This window comes from Haemaphysalis longicornis, unplaced genomic scaffold (genome assembly GCF_048455015.1).
Source record: "Haemaphysalis longicornis isolate Haplotype H1 unplaced genomic scaffold, Haemaphysalis longicornis Haplotype H1 scaffold_5, whole genome shotgun sequence".
NCBI classification, from domain to species: Eukaryota; Metazoa; Arthropoda; class Arachnida; order Ixodida; family Ixodidae; genus Haemaphysalis; species Haemaphysalis longicornis.
This window is the reverse complement of record NW_027526385.1, coordinates 31,831,778-31,858,720: the sequence shown is the minus strand read 5'-3', so window position 1 is coordinate 31,858,720 and position 26,943 is coordinate 31,831,778. Positions and strand designations below refer to the sequence as shown.

General features: G+C 45.6%; 1 long non-coding RNA gene across 1 annotated transcript; it reads right to left on the bottom strand.

Moving 5' to 3' along the window:
- Positions 1-951: 951 nt before the first annotated feature.
- LOC144139139 (uncharacterized) lies at positions 952-10,628 on the bottom strand. Its single transcript, XR_013316068.1, has 3 exons — positions 10,344-10,628; positions 9,804-9,951; positions 952-1,170 (listed from the first exon to the last, which is right to left on the bottom strand). It is a non-coding gene; the product is annotated as an uncharacterized LOC144139139 (long non-coding RNA).
- Positions 10,629-26,943: the final 16,315 nt, after the last annotated feature.

The following is a 26,943-nucleotide window of genomic DNA, read 5'->3' as shown; positions in this document are numbered from 1 at the left end:
GTACCGACCGTTCCAGTCAGTATGTATATCACCAGTCAGCACCTCGAATTCAGCACTTAGTCACAAGTCAGTATGAGTCAGCCGGACCCGATTCTCACCTATGCAGAAGTCAAAGTGCACAACTAAACCACACAGGTACTATATCTGCCTGCTTGACTACCATTAATTTTTGAGCATACCCATTCATTCACCCGCCGCGGTGGCTCAGTGGCTAAGGCGTTGCGCTGCTGAGCACAAGGTCGCGGGTTCGATTCCCGGCCGCGGCGGCCGCTTTTCTGATGGAGGCGAAAAGCAAAAACGCCCGTGTACACGAGATTTCGGCGCACGTTAAAGATCCCCAGGTGGTCAAAATTAATCCGGAGCCCTCCACTACGGCGCGCCTCATCGCCTGCGTTGCGTCGGCGCGTTAAACCCTACAATCAATCAATCATCAATCACCCATTCATTCAAACGTTCAGAACCTTTACCAACTTTGTCTTTACATGGAGAAGTTTTTTTTTGGCATGACGCTCGTTTGCGCACATGCGGAAACGCTTGAGTGTGTGCAAAACAGTTCCAACTTGGCCATATTTCAAGCGTGGCAACGCCGTCATTCTTGCGCGGAAGCATAATGTTTTGCAGTAGCAGGAGCACTACTCGACAAAAATTTCTTCAGGGGCTGTGGCGCTTTCAGATAAGCTGCGCCCCTCTTGTAGCACCTTCCTCAAGGTGGCTTGCCAGCCCTACAAGTGACCAAGTTGGGTATACAACAGTTGACCCCGGTCAAGGCCGGCAATGAGAACTGTACATGTAGTTATCTTCAGGATATCTTTTTGAGCCACGCCCTCGTACCAAAGCAATAGGAACCAAAATGAAAAATGCTTTCGCCATGTCGCTGCTGGCCATGTTGCACGCAAAGAAAAAAGTTTAGCAGTGTTAATAATTCTTTGCAAAACTATTCTTTTTTGCACTTTGGAAGGGCATGAGCAACAAAATCACTGAATCGCTCCACAGCAATCACTTTCTTCTTGCTCCGCAAGTGTCCTGGCTCTAACACGCAGCTCAAACAGATGAGGCACCCTACTCCGCTGGCCATGAACAGAAGTTGGGCTCCAGCAACATAACAAGTGGCGCCAAGTTTATACCAAGTTTGTTGCGTCCTGGCTTGTGGCTCCCTGGGAGTAACAGGTCCTGGCAAAAAAATGGGCAGTAACAGTTAGACAAATGATTGCAAGGAGAAAAAAATCAATTTCTCCTTTTACAGGATTACATGGCACAATGAAAGTTCACATATATGCATGAGCAAACACACACGCACTCCTTAAAGGAGGGTCCATGTCAATGAGGCATGGGTGACATAACACTGCCCCTTTGGAAGGGGCAATGTTATGCTCTTCATCTTGCTGGATGACGTGGCCAGCATGTCAAAGATGGCAAGACCGAGAGAAGGAATGATGATGCGGAAGGGAGACAGCGGCATTCTACTCGTTCGTAACTGTCACACATAAGAAGCTACATCACGCTTCCATGACTTTCTTACACTAGTGAGGACCACATCTGCTTCTTGTAAGCACAGTCGTGATCCCACTCATCATTCCCCACCCTCTCATTAGTGGGGTGCGGCTCCTCCCCCGAGTTAGTGATGGCTGTGACAGTGTGTAGTGATGCAAGTAGTACAAATAAATTTTAGTATAAGTTTGCTAGGTGCCCTACCTTATTGAATTGCACCTGTCGTTTTGTCAACCTGTGAAGTCTGCCGAAATATGCGTGCAAGAAAAAAAAAAGAAAGAGTGTAACAATGTTAGACCACACAGAAAACAGCACAGTAGAAGCAAAGGATGGGGTGAGGACGGGACAAGAGCTAACTTTCGATAAATGCTTTACTGTAGGACCAGCATGTATATACACATCTGGCCTGTAATAGGAGAGAAAAAGAGAAAAACATAAAAACGAAAAACTGTTGGAAAGAAAGCTTTAAACGACACCCACAACAATTTCCCATGGGATATCCCTTGAATTCTTCTCACACGTGGCTCTACAACGAGTGAAACCAGAGATTCTGCCAGCCGTTACTTGAAATCCGCGGGGGCGGCGTCCCAAACGCTGCAGCGTCGGCCACGGCCTGGCTAGAGTGGTGGACGATGCCGCCATAGCCTGCCCGTGCGCCGGCATAAAGAAAACGGAGAGGAGCGTCTTCCGAAGGGTGAGACAGCAGAACCTAGCCATCCTGATGTGCTAGCTTGGGGCTACACCACTGCGTGACACAAGCGCAGACACCGAAACAATTTGGCATGTGAGCTTATTGATTCCAATTTATACCGATTTAAAGTTTAGTAAGTTTGAGAATTGCACGAAAGCTGAGGGAACTTTTATAATCACTATTTATCAGGACCAGTTGCTACTTTTGCCTTTTGTAATATTTCTTAAAACACAACCAAATTGGTATTCATCAATTTGAAAAATGGAGCCCCATTCATGGCAAGTAGTGCGCAAAAAGTAGCGTTTCTCTAGTGACCAGATGTCTGTATGTGGTTTGTACGTTTTGTTTTCCCGCCCTGCAAACCACGTGGCGGTTTTCGTCTCTCATCTTTTGCTGTTTGTTTTTGTTTCCTTTTCTCCTCTTACGAGCCAGATGTGTTTATATGCGCTGGTCCTGCAATAAAGAATTTGTTGAAACTTTTCACTTGTCCCGTCCTCGACTTGTGTTTTTACTGCACTATGTTTCTGGTGTGAGTATGAACCAACATGCCCAAACATTTTCTCTTCTACCCTCCAATAGTTTCAAAGAAACAGGCCATGCAATTCAGCTGATATTGTGTTCATCATCACGCTTTTAGAACTTGATTGATTGATTGTAGGGTTTAATGCGCCGACGCAACGCAGGTGATGAGATTCACCATAGTGGAGGGCTCCGGATAAATTTTGACCACCTGGGGATCTTTAACGTGCGCCGCAACCTCGTACACACGGGCGATTTTGCTTTCTGCCTCGATTAGAAAAGCGGCCGCCGTGGCCGGGAATCGAACCCTCCGACCTCGTGTTCAGCAGCACAACGCCTTAGCCACACGCTTTAGAACTTCACAGCATAAACAATGCCAAGGTAATCATGCACTGTCGAACCCAGAATAGTGGCTGTACTAGTCACACAGAACAACATAAGTAACAGTCACTAAGCAGTGCTTAGTGTCGGTTCAAGCACTACCACATCAATTGACATTAGGTAAACAAATTTTTTTCATCTAGCATGCATTGCATTCTGTAAGCATATATGCTGGTGTATGCATATATGCGTGCCCGCATATTTTGTATACATACGCACTAGTGGTATAGGCAAGATGCATAAACTTGAGTACAGCTTCTTAGCCAACGCCTTTTGGCCTTGGCCACTACAACACCAGCCATATTAAATTGTGGTGGAGGAACTCCTGACGTTTGTACTGTGGATCTGGGCAAACTTTGATACAGTCAGGCACACATCACATTTTCTGATAAAATGTGGCACTCCCCAGCATTCAGCTGAGCGACAGTGGGCCCACAGTACTGGATACATTGCATGGACATTTAGAACGTAACGACACCCTGCAGTGTATGGGGATAGCATTCCAGCTTACTCCATTGTGGGGTAATATTTGACAGCTGAAGCAAAAACCACCATAATTGTTTGGCCATCGAAGTCAACCAACGTGTAAGCAAGGTGCTCACTGCATGTTCCAAAACATGCAAACGTCTATTCCAATCTCGTCGTGTCTATTATGTTCGGTTATTATGCACGCTTTCAGTGTTTAATCAACTTCTCATTTTCGCTACGCATTCCCATTGAACGTCCGCAATACCCGCAACTGCGCCACCGATGTGTGCAACATTTGTGAGCGTCGCCCTCGCCTTGCCGCGGACAAATTTATCCGTGAATTTCAACCTCATAAAAATCAGATTTCATCACATTTAAATGTTTTCAAAAGAATGTTCGATCACTGACTGATTCGCACTCTCTCACTCACAAGACATCCAATCGTCATCGCATCGTCACAAGTTCTCGAAGCGAAGATCGGCAAATCGTAACGGTCATTCTTCGCGGTTTTCAAAAATATCGATGCAACCAGGCAGGTTTCATTCACGGCAAATCATGCCTGAACATCAAAGGAGTACTATAAAAACAACGGCACAGCCGCAAGCAATGAAGCAACCAAGTTACAGCCACGGGACGTGCAACAACGCCGGTAAGCAGGTCGGCCGATTCCACTGGTATTTGTACTATACACAGCTTAACAGTAGAGAATCGCTAGGCTTCGAAGCTATTTGGGCTTCGGGTGCGTCACTTAAGCTCGAAAACCTCGTAATATAGACCGCAAATAATTATTAAGCGGTATTTGAGTTCGATAACTCACTTGCCGTAAACAGACATGGGCGCCGCCATCTTGGAAGTTTGTTTACATCAATGTTACCAGACGAGCATCGACATTTCGCTAAATTAAAAGGCCACTTACAATTATTGCGATTTTGGGTACTCATTAAGCTTAAAAACTAAGCCAAAGTAGCATGGTATTCATCCACAAAACACAAAATTCGCTGTTGCAAATTATGGTGCAATGAGAATGCGCTTGTAGCAATTGTGTCACCATAATGGATTGGCAGAAAATTTTAATGCATACAAGGTATTTTTATTTAGTTATGCTGTCTTTCAGTGGGTGAGCACGCTCACTGTCCTGTGTCGCGCTGCTTCTGCGGACCGTGTGGCTTGCTGCTAGAGTTGTTTTTCAAAAAAGTCCGGCATTTATTCGTTCTTTTCTGTGACCAGCCACCAGTAACAGACATGTTTTCACTATTTTTTCCATATGCTGCAAGCTATGTTCAATCAGGTGTGTGTGGCACCTGAGGTAAGCCTCCACACATTTCTACATTCTCCAGATGTGTGAAATAGAACAAGCTGGCTTTTCCGCCAGATTCATGGCTCACACAAGAAAACTGGCGCTCAACTAAGAATAGCTTGTTCTGTTTGGTTTATTTCAGAAACAATGATTTCTTCTATGGTTTGAGCATTGTTGGACAAATACACTGGCACATTGGAGTCCAGCATGATACCATTGCCCACTGTGCATATAAAGATAAAGGAGCATTTAAAAAGTTGGAATGCAAAATAAATGTTCTGAGCTATGTCGGGAGTCCATGCGTGTTTTGTCCTCCATTGCAGTTTGTACAGAGTGATTTTGATATGATTGGTAGCAGAATATCTGACACTGAATTTGCTCACCACTGGCTGCACTAGAAGAAATTGCAAACATGATAATACGTAACTAGTATACTGTGAATCTCTCTGAACACTGAGCTAGAAATAATTCTCAAACGGAAAAAAAAGAGTAAAGAAAGAAAGGGAAAGAAAAAAAAGGTTTCTCAAGATTACGATACCCCCAATGCAAAATCGGAGCGCAGTGCAAACTGCAGTCTTCTCGGTGACGGCGCATAGCTGCTGTGTCTCAGAAGTGACCGCGTCATCAGTGAACACACGACAGCGGGCGCAACTCTGGTGTTTTATCACAGTGCATCACTGCCGCCGAGCATGTCTCGTGCGGCCTCTGCTTACTGCCCTCCCCCTCACACTTTCACCATACTTTCCTCCTCCACCTTCCTGTTTGCTCTATCTCATTTATCTCGGTGCCCTCTTCTTCATTCGGTTACACCGAAGCCGACAGTGATGTGAACCTCCACCTTCCTGTTTGCTCTATCTCATTTATCTCTGGTGCCCTCTTTATTCGGTTACACCGAAGCCGACAGCGACGTGAAACCACAGAAGCGAAGTGGGCACTTAAGGGGTGCCCTCTAAATAAGAAATGGCAAGCAGATTACCTTAGAAAGCTGTGTTTCAATGAAATTTCTTTTATACCTAACCTATCCTAACCTTGTAGCTGAACAGTTGGCATTGTTCAATTTACCCCAGTCAGCAAAAGCATGATATACAGCTGTTTAACTCCAGCCCTTGTTCATTTTTGAAAAGTGTTTTTTCAGTTCTTTCCTTAGTTTTTTTGCTGCTCCAGCAGCGCTGGGAGCATGAGCATGCAAGAAAAAATGTTTATATGTGTTTCACATGAAAAGTTGTATGGCCATGATACCTTTAACTTGCATTACAAATTTCCTGCTTCACTTTAACCGAAGCAATTGAATAATTAAGTGAAGCATCAGTTTTACATTTAAAAAATGGGTAAAATAAGCAAGTCCACCAAGGCAATAAATATTTTAAAGACAAAATGAAATGTCTGTTTATATGTTACGTTAAAGTTGGGAAAATTAAAATTCTTCATGATTAGTGTTTGTTATTAATTCAATTTGCAACATTGTTTACTGTTTGAAGCATTTATAATTTACAAAAATTCCTTGGGGCACTTAGTCTGCATACGTGGTTTTGAAATAACAAGCATTGTGGCTTCAGCTGGCATTATATGCTTCCTGCACTTTGGTCTTGTCATTGTACTTGCCTGGTCAACCAAAGTTAGCTGGTGCAGAATCTAGCAGTACACCCGACGTCAAGCACATTCCATACCAAGACACGGTGCTAGTAACTCCAATACCTTTGAGAAACATCATGTAAACTGATAGGTTCGCCTGGCGTGCTATTGAGGCACAATTATGTAGTCCCCCAACAGCTCCGACAAATACCAGGCAATCTGATGGCTCCAGATGGGAGGTTATTGAGCCACGCAGTCTTGTAAGAACCACCAAGGACTTGCTTTCGTTTTTTATGTTATTTCTCCTTTTAGCACACTTTTGTTCATAAGCCATGCTCCTCGCGTACCTGATAAATATCAGGGCCATTCACTGCTTATAACACTAAATATTTCGCCTCATGGAGCAGATAAGGCTTGCACCTCATTAATAATGATGATGATGACTGATAGTGGTATCCCTTTTGTAGCGGGGTGATGACATGTCATCTTACAAAAAAAACTAGTATACCTGTGTTTTACACGCATTTAATACTAGCTCTGCTCTTAGGGCAGGCACAAAAAAAACTTATTAGGCACAGAATACTTATTCTTTCTGCTACACGTGGTAGCTGTCCTAGGCAATATTCCCGTCTGCTTTTCATCCACCAGCATTCTATTAGAATATCTTCTCTTTGTCGCCTCGACAGCCCTGAAGTTGACTTCCTCTGTGCTACACTGAAACCCTGCGGCTTCTGGAAGCCAAACATTTCCCTCTAGGTTTGGATGGATACCCTCGCATTCAAACACTATGTGCCGCATAGTTTGTTTCTTTTCCGCAGACCGCGCATACCCCATCACTTTGTGTATACTTTCCCACAAAGCTCTTAGTTCACAAGCAATCTGTCCTAGCCTCGAGAAGCAAAATGCTTCCCTTAGAATTATCGTACAAATTTTCCTTTCTATTGTCCAATTTCTCAGCCCTGTACATTTCTAACGACGTTTTAGCTTCCATTTCTTCTCTCCATTTATTCATTTCTATCTGCCTTGCCTCCTTTTGGTTGCTGTGGTTGTCTTAGCTTCTCCACTGTTGTTTCTGCATTTCATCTAGTCCTCCTTAACCACTGCGTGTCCACGCTTTTCATGTATATGTACCTGAAAACCTTAGCTGTCCACCTACGTCGATCCATTGCTCTCAGCCTTTTCTCAAAACATATTTTACTCTGAGCTTCTCGAACTGGAAATGCCGCTGAGGCCATTCCTCTGTGCACTGCTTCGTTACTTGTTTTTCCATGCGCTCCTAAGGGCAAATGGCCTACTGTTCTCTGGTTCACTTCAAGGTCTGATTTTAAGCTTATTAATACAGAAATAAAAGTTGGCTCTGCCGCACAACATGCAAACTTACAAGCCTCACTGCATGGCTTGTTCCTTGGGGTAGGTTTTTTAGCACGACACCAAAGCCATGCAAGAAAGCGTACCACAAAAGCCTTGCACAAAAGTGGAACTCTTGCAGCCAATGTTGGCTGCAAGAGTTGGCTGCAACCAATATATTGGTTAATTTGAAGTTACTTAGCATAAAAAAAGAGAATGTGAAATCAATTGAAAAAACAAATGTGCGCGGATAACGCAATCTCACTGGTAGTAACCCACAACGGAGAAACTTGTAATGCTTCATGTGAAGGAAGGGAACGTGAAAATTGCAGTTAAAGGCTGTGGGATAAAGAGAACAGAATTGGGGCTGCTGTGATTACGGCCATTTTGGACCTCTCGTCGCGGCAAACAAGATTACAGAAAAATCAGATGGCGAATAACTTCACCGTATGAAATTTCAGACGTCGTTATACACTGGCACAGCCAGGTAGATGGCAGTGCCACTGATGCTTTCCAATTATTGGACATTCCAAAAAAATTGGCCAGTGACCGTGTACAGCGCTCGGCGATTGAAACGCGATACTCGGAGCGCGTGGCTGCTGGTGCTTGTTGCGTTACAGGTGAGCGCTTGTGAAAGCGAGCTGACGCATTGTGGTATACGGTGAGGGTGAGAGCATTTGTGACGCATGCTTAGTGCATCTGGGAGACAGCCCTTCAGTGCGTGGTTCTTGATGGCGCCATAGGGGTGCTACATGCCATGGCTTCAAAACGCTGCGGCTGCATGCTGCGCCGGGACACGATAACACATCGCGATAAATGTGCATTCAAATTCTTCATAATGCGCGCGGTGCCCGCTCGCCCAGCTTCGCACGGCGCGGCGCAGCACGCAGGCACAGCATTTTGAAGCCATGGCATGTAGCACCCCTATGGCGCCGCCAAGAACCACACACTGAAGGGCTGTCTCCCGGATGCACTAAGCATGTGTCACGAACGCTCTCACCCTCATCATATACCACAATGCATCAGCTCGCTTTCACAAGCGCTCACCTGTGGCGCAACAAGCACCGGCAGCCACGCGCTCATCGCGTTTCAATTGCTGAGCACTGTACGTAGAGATCGAAGTCAAACATTATGATTAATTTTTCATCAAGGAATTTGGCATCACTACTCATTTAAAAGCACCTTTTGTTACATAAAAACTTGCACACACCTATAAGGTTGCAATCAAGGAATGCGAGGCCTGAATAAAACGGAACACTCGGTGGATGAGTGTGAGAGGAAAACCTATGGGCAACAGATGGATTTGGATAAAGCAGGATAGGAGAAATCGGAAATGGAGCAGACAGGCCTCTGTTCTGGAGTGTACACAAATAGACTCAGGATGATGACTACGGCACGAGCAATGTGAGAAAAATTCTCATCTGGCGATATAGGGCCGGTCAAGGAGTGCCCCGTGTCAGCAAAAAAGTAGCGATGGCTACCTATTCTTCGATTACCTGAGGCTCCTTTAATCTTAAAACCCCACTTGCATTGCTTGAGGAAATTTTTGCCGAAACACAATTTCATTAGTAAATTGCAATAAATAACTGACTTCTAAAACGACCATGTACAGCAACCTCTGTAGTGCAGTCTTAGCAATAAAAAAAAAAGAAACAGCAGCTTTGAATGCACTCAACACCAATGTTTGGGCACCAAATGTGAGTGCATTAGGTGGGCGCACCACATGGTATGCAGTATTTGTTCATTGTTAGCATCGAGTGTCTCCATTTCACTTTCCCCTGAACAGAATAAGTCGCGGCATGTATCCTGTGGAATCCATTCCATCTTCTAACTCCTGCATGCGAGCGCTAGGAATTCTCAATTATGTTTCCTAAAAAATTACAACAGAAATTGTGATGACAGGTGTAAATTGTATTTTTACACACAGACACACACACACACGCACGCTTATATAATCCAGCTTCTCAACAGGAATATACTTTCACTGCACTGTCCCTACGAAAGACTGACTGCGAAGCGCAGATTTTGCGAAATACTTACACCCGCAACGAGAACAGTGACGCCCTTAGCCCAAGGCATCGACAAGCTGTCTCTTGAGGTAGGTCTGTCTCTCTTTAGAAACAGCGCAGGTCACCCGTCGGCCACTCGTACACGTGCACCGGCTGTAGTGAAAATTTTCGACCAGCCCCTGTAATGGAAGCAGTGAGCGACGTTTCGATGACATAAGATACCGAAATAAATACCTCCGAAACTGTGCCCGCTTTGCATTTGTGCATGCAACCCAGAACCCCTGTTCTGCTTACTGACGCTGTGAACGTTCACCTCGGTGTAATAACTGTCACCAGTAGTAAGCATAGTGACACCATAGCTAGCAGATTCGAGCTCAATTACGCATATGAGCACGTAAGAAAAAAAAATCACGACGCTATGCTTGCGGGTGCGCGTTCGCAAGAAATATGGCACGTAGCTTACCCACTTTAAAATGAGCCTACACTTCTACCACGAGCCCTTAAGCCAGCAACACCTTGTGTGTTTTCTTCGGGGTATAAAAAGCGCAGTATCAGATGACTAAACACTTACCTCCTGACGAGCTTGTCGCTACCACCGACGTAGACGGCCACCAAATCGAGCTCCCTAAGTCTCCGCCTTTGTGTCGTCGAAGCTGAATGTTTGAAGTTGAGGCGCAGACTGACGTGAGGCTCGGTAGCACCCTAGGAACGTCAGCTGGAATAACAGCTGCCATTTCAAACCACAACAGCGTACAAGCCGTCCGTCCGTTCTGTTGAAACGGTGCCGCAAAAGCACGGACAGACGAACAAGAAACAAGAAATGCACAAAACAACGTCGTCAGCGTTGTCAGCATGGCCAAAGCCCCTCGATTTTCCACACCAAAGTTGGAGAGATTTTGAGGCCAAAAAGACAGAGTTGCCAGCAGAGTTGGGTGCGTTTAGGCCGATTTGGCGGCGGTTGGGGTCAGGTTTTAGTCGGATGCCGAGCCCATCACCCGGCGGTACGTTCGTCGTGCCGCTTGCCATGCCAAGCCGAGAATGCTTCCGGCGACGTCTTGCAAAGACTGCCACTACGAGCCGCCACCTCCCAAAATTCGGCGCGACGTACACTACGACTCGGAGCACTACGTCGTCACTTTTAGGTCTGGCTCCTCACGCCCCTGCGCCAAATATCATGATGGTGTCGGGCGCAGTGTTGTACCGGCACGCAGCCCTGCGGAAGATAGTGTCAGAAAAGACAGCAGTGGGGCCACCAGGACAGTGACACACACAACATAATTTTCTTTGGACCGGGTCTCAAGCTGCAAAAGGTTCCCCAGATTCAAGCATATAGCAGGCGGGACAGCGGAACTCTTTTCCACAATCACTGAAGAGCCATCGATCGAACAAGATTCGAAACAGCATAAGAAATGTTTGTCCTCGCCCCGCTTATCCACGAGCGATCTGATCCAGACCAACGTATCGCAAGGTGTGGCGAACATCCCTTCGACTGCGGCACCTTCCGCTTACACGTTAGGTCGAAAAGAGTGCCGAGAGGGGACGTCGTCATTCAGGGAACACGCCAGTCTGCCCACAGCTCTGGTGGAGAAGGCCAGTCCACAAGCCATTCTGAGTCTTTCCACTCCCCTGTTGCAGCACGCCACAGAAAAAGCTGCGGGGGTGGATGCTCTCGTCGAAGCGAGTATATCGGGGCAGGGATTGTCGCAGGAACACGCTAGAGGAATGAACAACGTGGAAACCAGCAGTGGTCAACTACACCCGCCAACTTCCACACTTGAGCTCTCGCGTCGGGTACTTCAGGCGTTGCGGCATAGGTTTGCTCCGGGTATCCTTTTGGCCAAGTTCCGGTTCAATTTTGCGAACGGTGGCTCCAATTCTCGGAATAATGATGGGACGGCCCCTCCTTCAGATGAACGACCACCAGCTCAAGAATTCCAGTCTACGCGCAGCACATCACAACCTTTTTTCAGTCCCGGACGTTCTCGTAAGAAGCCCACTTTGCTGGGTACGATTGTCGAGTACGGTGGCAACAAATGGATTATTGCCGCTGTTGCATTCCTGGTGGCTCTGTTTCTACTCGCCGGATCGTTTTTCTCCCTCCAGAGCCTTCACTTACATTTGAATTCCAATCAAGCAACGGAACAAGCAATCACCGGGAGGTTCAAAATTGGCGCGTCGGATTGGGATGCCAAGCCATCGACATTTTTAAGAACGCAGAGGAACCGCCCTGAAAGTCGACTGCAGGGAAACGTCAGCGCGTTTCGTACTCGTCCGGTAAAGCGAAAGGCGCCACGCAAGCATACCAGAACGCTCTTCCACTTCTCTACTACCTTTGAGGAAATAACGAAGGTTACCGTCAAAGGAAGCAGCCATAGGTCATCTGCATTATCTGATACGTTGTCGCCCGTGTATGAAACTGACGACGCGGCCGCGTATCAAGTTAAGTTAACAATACTGAGTGGGACACTGGAGACGTGTAAAACTTCGTAATCTCCACTTTAGCCTTTATTAAGTCGTAAATCGACCTTCTGTTATCTTGTTAGCTATGATACCTCTTCGTGCATGTGTTGTTTACCAGCCCAAATGTGATGCCATTCTTTTTCTCAACTTCTTGGTTTAAAATATACTTTTTACTGTGAAGAATGACGCCGCAGAGATCACACTATCCGGTAGAAAGTGTCGCGGCTGACATTTTTTTTCTTCAGTAATATCTAACGTGCTCTTTTTCACGAAACCTTTCAACTTAGTCTTAGTAAGTCTAGGGTTCTTGAGTTTACACCCCGAAAACTTGACAAGCCATTAGGGGCTTTCCTAACTCCCCTTTTGTTGTTCGCTCTTCCTTCTATTATATTTATCCACATTCACCCAACACACTCTCGTTGTATACATTGGAATAGACATGTGCGGTGCTTATTTGCGGCTTATATATGTGAGGTACAGCCCTCCAAGCTCGTTGTCAAACCCTCGTAACTGTATCAGCCCCCTACCCTGTCCTGGGGTCGCTGTTGCGTATCCCGAAGATTTCCTGCCTTCATTAAACTTGAACCAGGGAGTCCAAGAATGGTTGATGGCTTGTTAGTAATCTTTGCACACTTGCTATATAAAAAAATATGCAGAAATTTAGCGAATTGTCTAAAAATGGGTAGAATTCTTGTGCCACTTTCCTATAGTGTGAGTTCTTTCCGGCCAAATATGGCTGAGCAGCACGAGAGGTTGGATTAGTTGATTTGTTTTTTTTTTTTTTCGGCAATGATGTAAACGTGTGATATAACAGCGACGAAGCGCCTTTACTTTGCTAATTACAGTATTTTTTTTTCGAAGAAACAAGGGGTACTGCCGAGATGGCCCATTTACACTAGTTCAAATGTATTACCACCGTTATTTTGCGGGCGTTTTTTCGGTTTTCGGGGGAGGTGTAAAGATGAAAATTTTTATTTTGTCACCTCATGTTTCTGCAAATTTTATTTTGTATTTTTCATACTTTGCGGGGTTCTCGAATTTCTGTTCCACCAATTATCTCCATTTACGCTAATATAATATTTACACGTGTGTTTTTCGTCAAATTTGCATTTTTGTGGAAATGCAGGGCGTTAGATGGTTTTCTTCTTTGTCACCATTTTTATTCGTACGTCGAACACATTTTCATGGTCGTTTTTTTTTTCGTGCTTTCGGGGGGACCTATAAGATGCTTTTTTTTTTTTGTTGTGTCAGATCATTTCTCTGAAATTTTTATTTTTTCTCTTTTTTATTTTTGTGAAATTAGTGACATTCTGTTCGACCAATTGTCTCCAAATTTGCTAATTGAAGATTACAGGAGGATTTTGTCGCCAAATCTGCATTCCTGAAAATGTAGGGTAGTGCAAAGTTTTTCGTCATTCTCGCCAATTTTGCTATTCCTAGTATTCTGAAGGTCTTTTTTGCGGAGTTTTGTTGTTTTCTTCTGGGGAAAAGTGTGTAAGAAGCATACTTTCGATTTTGTCCGATAATTTCCGTAAAAGTTTCAGTTTTTCATTTTTATTGGTTTTTCTGCCATTTACGTCCATTTACGCTATTATAACATTTACAGGTGTTACTTCCGCCGAATCTGCGTTTTTGTGGCAATGCAGGAACTTACACAGTCCTGGCTGGGAGGGACTTGTCAAAGAATGTAACGCAATAAAAACCACTAGCGTCAGAGGTACACGTGATCGTTGAGCGTATTCGTGGCGCCCTTTCTGAAAACAAAATTGCACCATCTTCCCGTAGGGGTACCCTGAGTAGTATGCATAGCAGCCATGGGGTCGATTCAAGTGCCCATGAGTTTTCAGTTCGTCGTTTCCGTTAGGTTGAGGTACGTAGCTACCGTTATATTTAGTTTGGTTTCCATGGTAACTACCACACTTTCCACTTACCGGAACTACGAAATGGGAAATTGCGTTGAGCCCATGGCTGTTTCGCATACTACTCAGGGTTCCCCTACGGGAACATGGTGTAATTTTATTAGATGCGACGGGGCTATGTCCCTCCCTTGTCGTTGTTGCGCCGTCCACACCCCCACTGCGCATGCTCGGCTTGCTGAACGCCCGGTGGTGTCTTACCCTTTAATGGCTCCTGGAGCGTTTTAATGGCTCCTGGAGTGTTACCGGTGTCTTCCTGAGCCGGCCCGAGATGAGCCGAGCATGCGCAGTGGGGGTGTGGACGGCGCCACAACAGGGAGGGACGGACATAGCCCCGACCACGGAGAGCCCCGACCATGAGATGCTGGAGCGACATTGTTGCCGGCGTCTTCCTGGGCCGGCAGGAGACGAGGACGCTTCCCGTTAAAGGGCTCCTGGAGCGGCAGTGTTGCCGGTGTCTTCCTGGGCCGGCGGATGGATGGACGACGGACCACGGACGACGGAGCCGAGAGCAAGAGATGCTTTACATCTAAAACGGCATTTACAATTACATCTGTGCATGCATGGTACTGCTACCCTTCTACCCCATTCTGCCTTGCTTACACTTTTTATTAGGTGGCAGCCCAGGCCACTTGATGACAAAATTAACCAGTACAAGAAGCATTCATCCCGTACTGACGGTTAACAAGCTTAGCTGTAACGTGTGGTTTTTGTATGCCACAGGTAAGCGATAGAAGCGCGAAGGCTCACACGTACATCTTCTTATCCCGACATTTCTGTTCCGAGGGCTCTGCTGGCCTCCCATCTGCTAATGGCTTTAACGTGCGTGATTGCGGGTCCTTTATCTGTTACCACCTAAAAAACGCTAACCATCCACGCCTGCAAGTTTCCACAGTAAGGAGCCTCGTCAGGCGGCTCGAATGCCATTCGCCCCGTTTACCTCAGCAGTGAACTGAAAATTGAAATGTCTTGTGCAATGTACAAGTACTCTGCCTAAATAAAATAGTCAATCAATCAATCAATTACAAGGCTGTATGCTACCAGGGGCTTCTCAGGAAGGTAACCACTTTGTGACAACAAACAACACGGACACATTTAAGTGAAAGCCGCTGGCGGGCGGGAGGCCAGGATAGCTCTTGAACCGCAAGTGGGGGTAGCAAGTTGCAATGAGCGGAAGCCTTTGCGCTTCTTCCGCTTACCTGCTGCCACGTGGACGCTGCTCCTCCCGGACCACGGCTTCCCCACTCCGCCGTTGTCCCTTGAGCTGTGCTGCACACAGTAGCTTAATGTGCACACGCTCTGCTGCAAGAGACGCGCATTTTCGCTCCATTCGATGCGCAGTTCCCTCTTTATATGCTAGGGTTATGCTACGTTATCTACAAACATAAGCAACTCTCGCCCTTTACTCCTGACTCTTCTCCAACTGGTTTTTAGAGCATTCGCATGGCTTTCAACGGGGCTTTTTCTTGGTACACGAGACCGCCGTATATTTATTTCCCTTAGTCAAATGCAGCGTCGACATTAAGTGTTGCGCGTTACGTTTTGCGGAAATGAACGATCGAGTTCCTCCAGGCTACCTTGATGTGGGAATCTTGGTGTCAATGTCGTTCACTTTGACGGGTCGCAGGTAGACGCCTCTGAATCCCCAAGGCACGGAAAACGCACAGCAAGGACATTCATGCATCCCGATGGACCAGAATGTCGTTCCGCAATACGCTCAAATGATTGTTTCATACGCAACGTGCAGTTTCTGCGTAGCAATGCCAATAACGCTTCCGGAAGATACAATGGTGGATAGTTAGAAATGCATTAGCATCGCATTCATGAGCCTCTCTAGTGAAGTATCGACATGACGTGCACGCTTCTCTTCCGGTTCACAACATAGCATATGGGTGTTCCTAGAACGCAAATACAAACACTTCATCTGAGCACATACCCAACCCAGCTTTCGGTTGTTCCGTAGTCTCGGCGGCGCAGGCATCATTTTCCTGACATTCCTTTCCCCGTTTAGCAGCCTCGGTATTCCATTGCCCTCGATCACATTTCCGTCATCTGTGGCCGCATACCGGGCCCTAGATCCGCTTCACACGTTATTTTACACTATGCATGAAGCGTGCGAGACGCTAAGCGACACATCCAAACTGGCCGATGCTCCCGAATGGGGGCGAAATCAGAACCACCGCAGCCGCTGCCTCTATGTGACGTCACCCGTCTCTCCGAGTGTCTGGTTGGCTGTCGTTGTGTTACGTCACTCGGCTCTAGACCAGTGGCGTTCGCTTTTCGCCTCTGTTAACTCACTTGTCTCCCATTCCTCCTTTCCGAATGTGTGCGCGATGCTTCAATTTTAAAACTGGGTAAACGTCAGAGATGTCTGGAAAAAAGTATCATCAGGTACGCGGTGAATCGGTACACAGGGCATGATGTCATAAAGCTTGCATCCCCCTGCAGTGGCAGTCAAACCCAGAATAAGTCGTGCCAAGCCAATTACGTTGTTCCCTCGAAGCACTTTAGAGGGAAACTAATATATGGGGTGAGCAAAATCCACCACACGACAAAAATTGATTGTCTACCTCCTCCGAACACATCTTGACTTTATATATTTTCCCAAGTACCGGGGATGCAGTTAAAGCATCAGTTAATAGTGGCGCTTACGTGTCCGCTATAAAGAAGTCAGTCGTCACTGAAAAACATTCCTTAAAACTCATCCTTTACAGGAAGAGACGACTCTACGACCAGTCGATAAAAGTCATGCTCGTATTGTAGGATGTTCAGGACAGCTGGCTACTAAATACAGCGCTTTTTTTTTTCTTTTGGTATACTTTTACTCTGAACTGTTTTGTTACTTGTTTTTTTTATAAAGCGAAGCCGGCTTCTAACCCGTCATAACTTGTTGCATTCAAATGGAGAGAAAAAAATTTTATTGCGTGAAATTGACCGTGTGTGCCGTAACGGTATCAGACGCGAGAAGCGCTGTTGCAATTCACAGCACCTTATTTTCCAGGTCAGCAAGAACCCGGCCTACTTGCAAAACGCTAACCAAGTAGACGGTCACTTCTTCAGGTACACGCACGACAAAGACAAAAACCTCACATACGTCTTCGACGACAATGGCGGAATCGGAAGAAAAATACGATTCAAATCAATGTAACTGAAACTTTGTGCACCCGCTTGCACTATATTTGGACGTGGTAAAAGTGGTAGGACGTTGCCAGGAAAGGGGGACTTAAAAAGGGCAGAGAATGTTTTGAGTTTAAAAAGGAGTTTCTGTGGTGTCATCAAACAAAATTTCTCGAGGCAACTACGTCTTGCTACGTGCTCTTAAGTAATGAGCCCGGTAATACTTATGAAGTACTTCATAATTTTCTGCATCGTTATTTGCGTATGTTCCCTGTCCTTGCTCTTTTCGTGCGATTTTCGAATTACTTCAACTGGCGTCTGCAGTACCACAATGTTGCCCCTGTTTTACTCCCCTGACAACCCGTTCAGGTGTCACGGGACAAACACCATTCTACAAATTTTAGGTTTCCAGTTCACAGCTTTGTGGATTTTGTAAAGCGAACACATTATGCCCCCAAACTTCCGATTTATAGCCATTCCCCCAAGTGAGTATAAGCCCCGAAGACAGCAACAACTACGACAACCTCTGTTGTACTGTTGCCAACCTGCGTAGACAGCACAGCTTCCGTGTTGCCAGACTTTGGCTTTGGAGACCTGAGTTGAAATCCACCGGACCACACGTTTTATGTTATTCGTTACCGCGGCGGTCATTTTCTGCTTTTGTTAGAGCTAAAAAAACAACCATGGTTTTTTTTTTGAAATGGTGTATTTCCGCATTTCTCCTTAAAATCAAGAACCGCTCGCGCATACTAGGCTGCACGGAACAATCGCAAGTTTTCAGACATTTAATAGAGGCCCCGCTTATTTAAGGTTGTTCTTGTTTACGATCACTTCTTTTTTAAACTTCTTTAATAAACTGGATAAATAGTTGGTAATATCATGAGAAAGGTGCTACGGTCACCTTGATTACGCCCCAAATTTTACGACGAAGTCCTTAAGCGTGTCATTCAGAGAAGAAGCGCGTTGATATATGGGGTTGTCCGGTTTAGAAAATGGCCGCCGCTCTAAAGAGTAAATAAATCACACTCTGTGATCCAATCAGCCTGCACCCAGGTCAGCGCAGTACCAGCGCAGTGTTCTACCGACTGTGCTATCTTCTTTTTTTGATTACCAACCACTCAGAAAACACAACCACCCAGATACAGAAACACTACACTGCTCAAGATTCTAGCCGAGTCACGGCCCACAGAAAATGGCTAAAATTGTTTAGGTTTTGTGAGTATTTCCGAAACAGGCAGCCACTCTGGTGGCTCAGGATGCTTCTTCCAAACTTGGTTAATAATGCGCATAGAATCGGCAAACATTTTTCGAACGTTCAGAATAAGTCAATGGCGTATGAACCTACATGGCTTCCAAATGCCGTAAAGAGCCATAACCACGACTCGCTCGTAAGGTACCTAATCGTCATTCAATGATCAAGCACTTGATCACATGTGCGTTCCTTTTGATGATCCGGTCAAACACGTCCCAGAAGAGAAAAAAACGCCCCAACAATCAAACAACACATGTACTACCCTTTCGGGTTTTTCGCAAGAGCAGCGTTCAATACTGCATAGAAGCTACATTTTGTTTTCTTGGGAAGACCACATGAAGTATGAAAATTAACGTCTGAGCCCATGGCAGTACCGCTATTCTGTGCAACTGTTCAGCGCATCCAGTTCATGCCCTACTCGGTACATTTTGTACAACAGAACAGGTAGTACAATACCAACCAGGTCTTCATGCAGCTTCTCACGCGTTCCACGAGATGAGTACGTTTATACGTTGCACGTACAATTTAGGTTTCCACTTCACGCAGACAGCCGTTGATTGCTCTGACAGAAATGTGTGCAGACGGATAAACAAATTCATTTAACTCCAGGAATACCTTCAGCTGACGTACACACGTAAGAACGGTCCACTCACATCACGAAACAACCAAAAGTAATTGGCGACTTCTCCCAAACAGAAACTAGACAATATCACCCGTGGCAATTTCAAGAAAGGTCCCCCAGACCTATGCGCGAAAGTGGTTCGTGCGGCTTGTTCGTGCGGAAGAAATCGGATCATACAACGCGTACACTGCAATCACAATCGCAAGCGAAGGCAAGCTTTTATAAAACACTTTGCGCAGTCTTTTCTTTCGCTTATGGTAGCTAGGTTTAGGACGGTTAAACCTGAGCCATTTTACTTTCCTTGGTGCCCTTGCGGTGATGCCGGAAGGTAGTGCCTCCCGCTTTTTAATCAGTTGGCTCCTGTGGTTACTCAAATTCCGGGGCTTTGATGAAAGTGCTGCGCAAACACAGGCCAATCGTAAACACTGGTGGTATTTCAAGGCAAGAGATAAAGCTTAAGGGGCCATGAAGAAAAAATACAAATTTGGCTGTTTAGGACTGCTTCATTCCCATAACACTGACTCAAATTTTATCGCACACCTCAAAAAGCAATTTATATATCAAGGAAAACAGATCAAGAACAGCAACTCCCTAGGCAGTTTACGGCGATTTCTCATGACGTCAGATACTTTTTTTGTGTGTGATTGGAGCCCGTCGACCTCAGCCACCGCCAAGATACATGACAAGGGGATTGTAGTGGGGGTTCTAGTTGCATTTGATAGCCCCACTTGAATACGAATGAGAAATTATAGCACTAACAAAAACGTTCTAGTGCTGACCCATAATACCACACTCCTGCATGTGTAACATCCCTGTCACGCGAAATTTAGGATTTTTGAATTAATTTTTGCGCTTCTGTTTCTGAATGAGCGTCTTTCGTCGTAGGAATGAAGCTGAGTGAGTTACCAGAGTTTAACTGTTTTAAATAGAAAAAAAAGTTGTTTTTCGTCCCCAAGGCCCCTTTAAGCCCAAAGTAAGTGCCCAGAACGACTGCGCTCGTCAATAGCCGAGCCGGTGTGTGTGCTAAGGACAGGAGGTCAGTTATTCTACAGGGACTAGGCCGTTCCTAGAACCTGGGGAGGAATACGCTCGCTTGGAGAGTGAAGGTTGACCGGTTTTCGTGGAACGTATTCACTGTAGGGTGCCGGGAGCTGATTACATACCAAGGCACGTCGGCGTAAAGCTCGTAACAGCATGTCCGCACAGCACAAAATACACGTTTTTAACGGAAATAAAAAGTGGTAAGTTTCTTTCACGTTTATAGAATCACAGAAAAACAGCATACAGATTTTCGTAAAAACATGCCTAAAAGGCGTCGTCAGGCCTTCGGCATATCAAAGTCGTCACCGGTGTCCTCGTCTTGCAGATCATTGCCTTTGGTCACAGCGTCATAGGCGGGCGGCGGCTGGTCGACGAATGTAAAATCTCTCATCTGGAGATCGGCCGATTCTTCATTTTTCGTTGCCTCTCGTTCTCCCGATGAGTTGCTTCCTGCGTGCCGTTCAACGAGCTTGAGCGACTAACCCGTGTCAAGGTACGTGCACGCGCGGCACATCTGGTGTGATCCGAAACGTTGATTAAACGTGTTTATATGCAACGCACCACCTCCCAACCAACCTAAAGACATCAAACCACTTCATTTACGAAAAACGAATGAAGAATAGAGCTAGGAGTACATTTTAGACTTCCAGAAATCACGATTTTTGGGCAAAACATATTGGCAGCGGTTGCTGGTCCTGGAACCCAGGCGCGTATGGAAGTCGAGATTGCATATCTAAGGTGCTAAGCTAGAACAGCGAAGCTCTTACACAAAGAATACAAGGAGCGTTTTGTGCGCAGTAGATGACAGAAGTTCCGCACAGAGAATTCCGGACCTGTACCGGAGAGGAAACGGAATTCCGTTCTTACGAACCTTGCACAAAGCTATCAGAGTTCTTCCAGCCAACATGACAATGGAGGCAATATGCCTTACAAAGAACAAATAAGGAGCGACTCCCTTCCGTTACAGTGCTGCCAATTAACAGCACAGAAGCGATATACAGGGTGATCAAAGTTAAGTCAACAGGTTTTTTTTTTTAATAGGCGCTTATATATACGCGAAGACGACCTCTACAGTGAGGTTATGGGCCCAGGGGGACACGTAAATAGGAGGTAATTATTTATTTCGGAGGCTTAATTAATTAAAATTGTTTTATTAACTATTTAGTGGCTACAATAACCAGGCATGTTTGTATTGGAAAGTTAGACGCAATCTTGTTTATACGCAGTTTCAATTCGCAGAATTCTTCTAGCTCATCTGTAGTCCGAGATATCAAACGGCGAAGTTTAATTGCCGTTCGCATGATTACGCATGCAAGACAGTCTGCACCGGCGCAAAGCTCCTCCCTTCTGGGACGTGCCTGCTGTGTACAGTGTTTATTTCGACAAAGGGGTGGAGGCACAGGAAAAAGTGATAACTGGCACCCATTCATTCTTGGCTGGCGTTATCGCAATCTGCAGTACTCAGAACCGCTATCGAAACACAGAACAAAAGGGAGGAGCTATGCGCCGGTCTTGACTTCTAGCATGCGTAATCATGCGAACAGCAATTAAACTTCGCTATTCGATATCTCGGACTACGGATGCACTAGAGAATTCTGCCAATTGAGACTGCGTAGAAACGCGATTGCGCCCAACTTTCCAATACAAACATGCCTGGTTACTGCAGTAATTAAGCCACCTACATCAATAATTGCCTCCAAATTATATGTCCCCCTGGGCACATAACCTCACTGTAGAGGTGGTCTTCGCGTAAATCTAAGCGCCCATTTTTTAAAAAACCTGTCGACTCAACTTTGATCACCCTGTATATAGAATCGTGCAGATTTCTTAAATATTATCATTTGTAAGCGTAGCCCAAACGCGCAACGGTCTAATTAGTGTCACATAATGGCGGCGATGGGAGCAGTCATAGCCGCTTCCGCTCACTGACAAGCCAGATTCACAGTAATTATTAATAATGCGACACTAATATTAATTAATAAATTATAATTATTAATTCGACAATCCATTATTAATGTGACACATTGTGCGACACTAATTAGACCATTGCCGCCCTAACGGTGTTATAATTGCAACAAGAAGATTACAATGGGTACTGCAGGAAATGAAAACTTAGAATCATCAGTTATCAAGAAACCTGGCATCTTTTTCTGCGATACTTCTTTTGCTTTTAGGGTGCAAACTTAGGCAGCACCCTCACATCTCTCTCAACTGTAACTAGGGGCTGGAGCGAGAGGGGGCAATCAAGTGGAACAAAGGAGGACATCACACACAGCCCCTGAAATTGACGCAACAAAAGTTCAGAAATTCATTCCTGCCACTGCCACGCACTGAACGCCATTATCTCTCTTACTCAAAACAGGGGAGACACGGGCGAAGTGAAAAAACAAAACACACTTCAGATATGTCTCCTCTTTTTTACGTAATTATTATATTTAGTTATGCATACCATCATGCCTAGGATGCTATAGTTTCTTGCCCATTCGTCTTCTGGGTATGTCGTATGCCCTATACACTGTTTTTTTTACGCTTTTATGTACAGTCGTGGGCAAATTAAATACCAACTCAGAAATATGAAAAATCACACGCAATAACCAAAAATACTCTTCGTGCAGGTGCAATAATGGCGCTCGAGGTATATATGGAAAGCAACACTTCCCTACTTTGCTATTGCAATTCAGCCACGCATTCATTTGACTTGCATGGAAACAAATGGCGCTATTTCTATGTTGTGGTTCATATTTTAGTGAGTTTCGTTTGTCCATGACTGTATATTACTTCTTTCAGAGCTGCACTTTGTGTTGAATTGTATTGCTGAGTTGTTCGATGAATTTCGCTTTTTTTACACTTTCTTTTTAAATCTCTTGACAGCATTTCTTCTGCTGCGTGCATTCCTGAATCTGCCTGTGTTTTCTTTATGCGCCTCACCCCCCCCCCTGCCCCTTTCCTATGTTACGCCCTTAAGGATAACATGCCTTCGGAAGTATAATAAATAATTAAAGAAAACGGAAATCCCTCTCGGCCATTCCTTCGGCGATTAGTAGAGACACCAAGGCTCACCCATTGCCCTGACAGCCGCCACCAGTGCCACGATCATCAGAGTCAATAGCGTCACGGCCAGCAGGAACAAAAGGCAGGATTTCGCAAGAGACCGGCTTCTGAAAGTAACAAAAATAGTCAAACTCAGTTAACAGAAACGGCCAAAACGTCAGCAAAGAAAAAATAAAATGTTTAGCATTATTCAACGTATTTTAAAACCATATCGACACGTTCTCGGGAAAGGAGGACATTACGTAGAAGGAAGTGTGCAGGTGTAAGCAAAAATTTTTTTTCCATCAAGGAAGCTTGCGCTCACACGCAAGATTTCCATGGCGAAGTTGTAGTGAACATACAAGGACATAAAGCTGAGTTTTAGTATCGTTGTTTACGAGCGTTGTTTACTATCACAGTTTCGGTACTACTATTCGTCTCCAAATAGGTCGACGACTTCGTCGTCTTTTTCGCGCCCGCAAGTGGTGGATGCCAAGTCGTCTTTAGCATTGCAAAAAGCTCCATCAGCTCGTCGTCATCAACTCGAAGCAGTGGTGGCGGGATCTGCAAGTCGTCTCGGGAATAAGTTTCACAGTCATCGCCATGTCTCCAATTATTCATTATAGCTTCGAAAGAATGCGGTGGCGTAAGTGACCTTTCCAAACAAATTCTTCTTGGCCAATCTCCCAAAGTGGATATGCGCTCAAGGAGTTTTTCGCAACGAGGAAACTACGGCCAGTAACAGCAGATTCACTGTTAAAAATTCGAAGCCATTCTGTCCTCAGAAAGAGAGCTAAAACAACGACGCTATCTCCATGCAGCCTAAGTCAAAGTCCAAGCCCAAAGTTCAAGGTGCTTCATAACGCGACGGGCCCAGGCTGGATTCCAACAACGGGAAGCGCGTTTTTCTTCCCTTCAAAACAAGATTTTCTTCAACTGCGCAGTTTCTGAGAATGCTGTACCGCTTCCATGTGTAGCCATTAGGCTGCATTGAGGTGGATTTCAAATTTTTCTTCAAAGAAACTTACGCCCCTTCCCCTAAGTCTGGTCGATTGATTGGTGTATTTTTGTGAAAACGGCTTTTGCAAGCTGGCTTTCCGAAATTGCGTTTTCCTTCTTTCTTCGATGCGAAATGATTCGTCCTCTTCCAGGATGAGACTATTTTCTTCGTTCCGCTTTCAAAGGGCTTCGATCTCCTTCTTGCACGTTGTATTGCTGCTCGTTCCTCCCATCGAAAAATGAAAGACCGGACACCGATGGTGAATTCTGATACCTGTTCGATAACATGGGCGAGTCCACTCCCTGACTTAATACACAGTGCAATAGCACAGATTAAAGCCTTTTGCTAAAGCCGACTTAAGCGGGTGCTGTGGAATGCCTCTCGCTGTGGAATGCTTTAAATTTACCGTATCGGCGTTGTAGATAGATGCCCCAGTACCTTAAGCCGGTCTTGAGCTTAAGGGGTGATCTATTGGTTGCGCTATAAAACACAGCCTTCCGCAAAACGGCCAAAGTTCATTTCTCAAACATCATCGCACAGGTGAAAACCACTCGGCCGACACTCGCTTACTGTTACGTACGTGACACACTCGGATTTTACACAGCGCGTTGAGGCTCTGTTGGTAATTTTAAGAAGCGAAGGGTAATAATTCACTGTAGTTGTAGATGTTGCTTCATAAGGAGACAGGAACAGCATAATTGTGACCCTCGATCCGAGGTTTATTGGAATTTACGCACCACTGTCGGAGGTTTTGTACTTCGCTGAAATGAACTCACCAGCACTGGCAGAAACAAAATGTTCGGCTGCACGAGAAAAGCCCCACACGCTCCCCGTCCACCATACAAATAAGCAGCGGCGCCCCATGTGGTCACCACTCGCCGCTTCCCTCCACCACCACTCAGTGTTCATGGAAACCTCCTTTACACACCACGCAGCCGTATCGTTTTAACCCTAAGTATGGTGACGCTTTATTCTCTAACAGAACACCTTTTACCTACCGTATGGCTGTTCTCCTTATTCACAATTTAAACCTCTCCTCCTCACAATTCTACTACTACTACTTAGCCGGAAGATACGGCAGCCATGCTATTTTGAAAACTGCCGCAGTAAGCTCATACCTACGGAAGTACTGCATTAAAACACGTGCTGCTCATTATATAATAGAGTTTCAAGTGCAGAGGCTACGAGTTGGCATTCGGGCCACTGCAATATGGAGCCGTGAGGCTTACTTTTCACCATTTAGTATTTCTCAACGTAAATTGGAACGTCGCCGAACGGGCGTTTGTTTCTCACCTCTATGAGAAAACCGATGCCTTGGCAAGAAATCAAACCGGCAATTTCATATTCATTCGCGCGACATCCCCTCTACAGAGGCAGCGAACTCGGGCAAATTTCAGGTTTGGTGCGTGGAAAACGTGTCACCTTCCTTATCTCTCCACCTCGAGAGACAAGCAAATAACGTGCTACACGTACACACACACTCACAGGCCTTACAATGGGCTTCAATGGGGAGACGCAGCTTTACGAACTTGAGTTCCGAAGTGCTAAGGCAACGAGTCCATACAAAGAATTGACGCAGCCCTCAAAACTGCTCTCACGAAGCAAACGCAACAAGTCTCACGCGTGGTAACTGGCAAGCCGCGTCTTCCTGCATTAGAGATTACAAAAGATCGGACGACGCCTTTCACGCCAAATCCTTCTCTCTCGGTAATCCTCGGGGTGTCCCTCCACTTGGGGATCCTCTGGTTATGCGACTGGGATTGCAGAGTAACTTTGTGAATCGCAGCTTTTACGGCGGTAACATGGGCAAAGTGGCAAGGTAATTTCCTCGAGATATCGCTTCTAATTTAACGACCTAAACTTCGTTGTCCCGGTTCTACGCAATACGGTAGGATCATCGGCATATTTATTGAAAAACCGTGCTTACATATCAGGCATTACATGTGGAGATGTACTCACTCATCAGGTGGGCCCTGGCCTGAAACATAGAGAGGTCACACTTAGAAGCCGGTACTCCCAGCGTTGCTTTAAATCCTAAACAAAAAAATCAGACCCCTTCCAAAATTTGACGACGGCAGTTCACAGAAACTTCCCGTGTGGCATATGTATGCTGTTGAAGTTAATATAAATTATAGACTTGCTATTTGAATTATAAGGACAGTGGCGTGATCTCTACATCAAAGACTAAAGACACACACGAATATTGGGTAGACAGAATGGCGTTTTAATATAGTGCACCTGAAGTGTGAACAAAACCGTCGAAATGAATTTCTCATTAAAACATGCCGGCAGGCAAAAAACTGTAGACGACGCAGTTGCCCCTCAAGAATATTTAACACACGCAAATCGTACATACGAAGCACGAGTCCACACGAAAACACATCACAAGTCGAACTGCCAGGTTACGCAGAATCTCCCTCGCACCAAGTGCACCACTTCAAATTTCAACAGCCGAGCTGCTAGGGCGGCCAATATTCAGTCATCGCACCAAAAACCGTCGAAATGTGAGGAGAAGTAGAGATGAAGAGGCAAGGAGCACACGAGCAGGTGTAGGCAGTGCGTGCCTCAAGGGAAAGAGGTGTGCTTAGAAAGGTCCCGGAAATTGAACCCACGTCCTGTGAAACTGGCAGCCGAATCGTTCGGCCACCCTAAGGCCTCATGGGTAGGGGGTTTACAGCGGAGAGGAACAAAACCATCTGCATTCAATTGAAACGAAAAAAAAAGGCTTCCCAT